This window comes from Orycteropus afer, unplaced genomic scaffold (genome assembly GCF_000298275.1).
Source record: "Orycteropus afer afer isolate SDZICR_OR568_19922 unplaced genomic scaffold, OryAfe1.0 scaffold00002, whole genome shotgun sequence".
Lineage (NCBI taxonomy): Eukaryota > Metazoa > Chordata > Mammalia > Tubulidentata > Orycteropodidae > Orycteropus > Orycteropus afer.
This window is the reverse complement of record NW_006921589.1, coordinates 14,959,420-14,964,484: the sequence shown is the minus strand read 5'-3', so window position 1 is coordinate 14,964,484 and position 5,065 is coordinate 14,959,420.

Sequence of the window (5,065 nt, the reverse complement as noted above, 5' to 3'; positions counted from 1 at the left end):
CAGAAGTGCTTGAAACTTGACAGTATGAAGAGTGAGCAAACTAGATTGAAAGATATCACAGGAATTTCTGAAGTCTTGTAGAGGTTATGCGGTAAGTCTTCCATCCTGGAACACAAACCGAGGAGAAAGGCTGTCAGAAATCAGATGGCACTGGATGTGGCGGTGGTGACAACAAAAAGAAGACCCTTGGGGGGGGGGTGGAAATATAAGCTCTGGTAGTGTAGTGCCTGAGGCACTTGACTGCTAACCAGAAGGCTGGCGGTTCAAACCCACCAGCCACTCCTCAGAAGGAAGGTTGGGCAATCTACTTCCTTTGGGATACTGCCTTGGAAACCCAAGGAGGGGTTGCTATGAGTCAGGTCCAACCCGATGGCACATCACAACAACAGCAAATATATATATATGTGGTTAAGGTTGCTTGAGTTGGGACCTGGATGGAAACTAACAATAACAATTTTAGCACCTGAGTTGAGTTCCCACAATTATTCACACAGACATGCACATATTCAAAACACAGTTGTTTTGTTTTGTTTTTGTAACTGCCATTGTGAGGCCCTAGTCTAGCACTAGGAATACAGCATTCAACCAAAAAAAAAAAAAGTCACCAATTTCATGACACTTAACGTTTCAAGCAGGAACTGGTCCTTATTAAAATAAACACCTTGTAAAATTGCAGCATGGTGAGTGTTCAGGACAATGCTAGGCCTACAAACACCAGAAGCTTCTTGCATTGTGAAAAATTAATGTTTAGTAGGCACTTCCCATGTGCCAAGAATTGTGCAAATAACTTATATTTACTCCCTCATGGGATGAGAAACTGAGCTAGATGCATTTGGTGGGCCACTTTCGTGTATGCCAGGTGTTCTGCAAATTTTTGTCTGGAGATCACTTACTTTGTAGCTAACAAAGGTATCTACATTCAAGAGATTTCTTGAGGTGACTTGAATATTTTGAGGAGGGAGGACAAAGTTTCTAATAAGTTATATGGTGTCATAGAGAGATCCAAACCTAGGTTCAAATGTCATTCCTTCCACTAATGTTCCTCAGTAATTGGGGTTAATCTACTCCTCCCAGTGATGCTCTGAGTATTAAATAAGACAAATTTAATACTCAGAGAAATATTTAACAAAAATAGTTATGGTATGCCTACTGTGCACTAGCTGATGTTCTCCTTACTGACATTTTAGTAATTAACAAGACACATAAGTCACTGTCTTTGGCCCTTTCACCTTTCCTTCCTTGGCCTTCTTTTTTTTTTTTTTTTTCAGTGGGCATGCTGATTTTGACTTCATTCTTTCAAGTGTTTCTGATTTTTTTTTTTTTTTTTTTTTTGCAGTGGGGGTAAGGGCACTTATCATTCTTCGATCAGTTCAGTTGAATCTTACAGGGTAGAATAAACCATCCACTTATATGTGAGACCCTCTAACGGTCTCCAGATATCCCTTGACAACTGCACAACTGACCAGGTAGATGTACTCTGAGCTAGATCTTCCATGCACTGTGATGTGAGAGTAGAGTGGTGTGTTTAGAATCCAGGCGAACCGTTTCTCTGGAGTGGCAATCACTGGGAAGGGTTTCCAGATTCTGGCTAAATGGCCAAAACATCATCTTATGTTCAAAAGGCTTTCCTGATAAATACATTCAAAATCTATTTGCAAACCTTAAACAATGTACCTTTAGTTTAAAAGCCCTAAATATTTGAAAGGAGCTCTGATAGCATCATGTCTAAGGCACTTGACTACTAACCAGAAGGCTGGTGGTTCAAATCTACCAGCCACTCCTCAGAAGGAAGGTTGGGCAATCCACTTCTGTAGTGATACCACCTCGGAAACCCAAGGAGGGGTCTCTATGAGTCAGGTCCGACTCAGTGGCACACAACAACAACAGCAACAGCAACACATATTTGAAAAGCAGTCCACTGACTCTTCTCTTCCTCAGCATGACAGTGCTATTCTAACCACTAAATAGTGTTCAGTATCTTATCTACCTTTAAGAGAATCATAATGCAAGAGAAATCTCATTCCTAGATAGTTACATTTTTAGAAAAATGGACTGGCACATATATAATTATAACAACAACAAAAAAAGCAAACCAAACCTGTTGCTGTCCACAGCAACTCAACTCATAGCAACCCTGTGAAACAAAGCAGAACTGCCTCTTAGGGTTTCCAAGGCAGCAATATTTGCACATCTTTTTCCTGCAAAGTGACTACTGAGTTCAAACCACAGACCTTTTGGTTATCACACGAACACTTAACCACTGCCCCACTAGAGTTCCTTGGCACATATATAAGTCTTCAAAATGTTATTGAATAAAACACAATTATAGTTCAATTTTCTTTCTAGTTGATTGCAGAACATACCCACACAATAGTTTATGAAACATACCGAATGGATGACAGTAAGAACAATGCAGATCATACTTTGTTCAATGGCCCCTTAAATTAATGAACACGGATATGCTGGTGCATTTGTCTTCTTTTGCAAGTTGCTTATTTACCTGTCCATGCCCCCCATGGAGGGCGCTCTGGTGGCGTAGTGCCTAAGGCATTTGACTGTTACCCAGAAGGCTGGAGGTTCAAACCCTGCAGCTGCTCCTCGGAAGGAAGGTTGTTCTGCAGACATACCACCTCGGAAACTCAAGGAGGGATTGCTATGAGTCCAATTGACCTGATGGCAGGGAGTCGGGTTTTTCGGTTTTTCCCTCCATGGCAGCCAAGTTTAGTGCCCGGAATGACGACTTGACGAATTCTCTGCAATTATTTAACATGCCTAGAAACATGACTGTGTTAAAAGTAATTTAAAAAGAGAGGAAAAGAGAAAGAGCAAGAAAAGGAAAAGGAGACAGTAGTGACCTGAGTAAGCCCCTTTGTAATCCTTCCTGAATCAAGCTATTGACAATCAGCTCTCAGAAAGGCGATTGTGCCTACCCTCACAGTGTCAGGGAAAAGCCTTTACTGCTGCTGCTGAGTGATCTTGGAGACACTGTAGTGTGTGCATGGGGGGTAGGAATGGAAACAGCTAACAAGCCAGCAAGCTTTGTTGTTGTGAAATGACAAATTTGAAAACAATGAAGTTAAACAGCTGCAGATAGTTCCTGATTATTGGCTTTTATCCCTTTTTATTTCTGTGCTGGAGGTGGGTATAATTTAGGAAGCTGGTGGACTTTGAACGATGTTTTTAAACTTTTAGTTTTAGGATTGAATACGACAGCTTTGGGTGGAGCACGCATGAGTGATATTGAAGTAGAAGTTGGTTTTGCTTTTCACTTTTTTTTTTTTTTTTTTTTCCCAATGTGACTAAGGGAAAGCGCGTCAGCTATATTTTGTATTTGTTCAAGTTTCAAAGTGCTGATTCAGGAACAAGTACTCTTGTTTTACATCAAATTCTGGGTCTTTTTCAGCAGAAATGAATCAAAGGGAATCAGAGAAATATGAGTTGACTTTTTTTTTTTTAAAGGAAACAGAGGAGAATCTGGTATATGATGCTTTTGTCCAGAGTTCCATATTGCTGATAACTACAGCTTCTTTCTAGAATCCACAGGAAGGAATTAGAACTAGATTTATTTTTGAGGAATTCCCATCCCATCCCATTTCCCACTGCTCACCCACACTTCTAACCTCTTCTTCTCTATGGATGTCATTTCTTTTATTCCAAAGATAACCACACAGGAAAACAATGGAATCAGTTCAGGAACATCAAAATAGCCAAAGCAACGCTTCTGAAAGCAGGGTCCTATAAACTTCAGTTTCACTAGCTGGATGAATGTTTTTCTTATATTTTGTTGTTGCTGAGAATATATGCAGCAAAACATACACCAATTCCATACTTTCTATATGTACAATTCAGTGACATTAATCACACTCTTTGAGTTGTGCAACCTTCTCACCTTCTTTTTCTGAGTTGTTCATCCTCCATTGACATGAACTCACTGCCCCCGAAGGTTCCTATTGAATCTTTCAAGTTGCTGTTGTCACATTGCTATGTACAGACAGTTCTTAAAAGAGCACATTGCTCAAGGCAGACACTTTTTACTAGTTAAACTAGACTATTATTTGGTTTTAAGACTTTTGGTTTAAGATTGAAAGATTACCTCAGGGCAATAGTTTCAGGAGTTTATCCAGTTTCCAAAGCTCCAGAAAGTCTGAAGGCCAAGAGAATTTGAAATTCCATTCTGCATTTTTCCCCTTTTGTTCAGGATTCTTCTATAATATCTTTGATCAAAATATTCATTAATGATAACTGAGTACCACCCAGTTCTACTGGTCTCATAGAGGCAACTAGACACATATTCCATTTCCTCCTCCTATTCCTGACCCTCTTTCCTCCCCTGTTGCTCGGACACCAATTGTCCTGCCTTGGGTGGACCAGCTTTTAAGACCCCAAGCACCACACAAAAAGCAAGGGGGTAGAACAGAAGCATTAAAAAAGTTATTAGAGCAATTAACTGGGATGTCCCATGAAATCATGATCCTAAACCTCCAAACCAAGATAACAAATCCCATGAAGTTTTTGGTTGTACAAAATAAACAGGCTCAGAAACTACTTTTTTTTTGGTCATTGTTGTAAATATATCTATCACACAACTTTTGTCGATATAAAAGTATACAACTTATTGACAGAAAGTACAATATTCAATTGTGCAACCCTACCCTTAATCAATGATTCTTTCCATTATTGTTAAACCCTGCCACTCCTTATACTCTCCCTCCCACCCCCAAACTCAAAAACCAAATTCACTGCCATCAAGTCAATTCCAACTCACAGTAACCCTCATTGGGTTTCTGAGGTGTAAATGTTTATGAAAGTAGATTGCCCCATCTTCCTCCTTCAAAGCAGCTAGTGGACTTAAACCACCAACCTTCTGGTTAGCAATCAAATGCCTTAGGTACTGCATGACCAGAGCTTCTCTCCCACCCGTACTAACCAATCATAAACTTTAGTTTCTACATATTTGCCCTTTTTTGTCTTTTTATATTAGTGTTGTTGTTGTTAGGTGCCGTCGAGTTGTTTCTGACTCATAGCGACCCCATGCACAGCAGAATGAAACACTGCCTGATCCTGC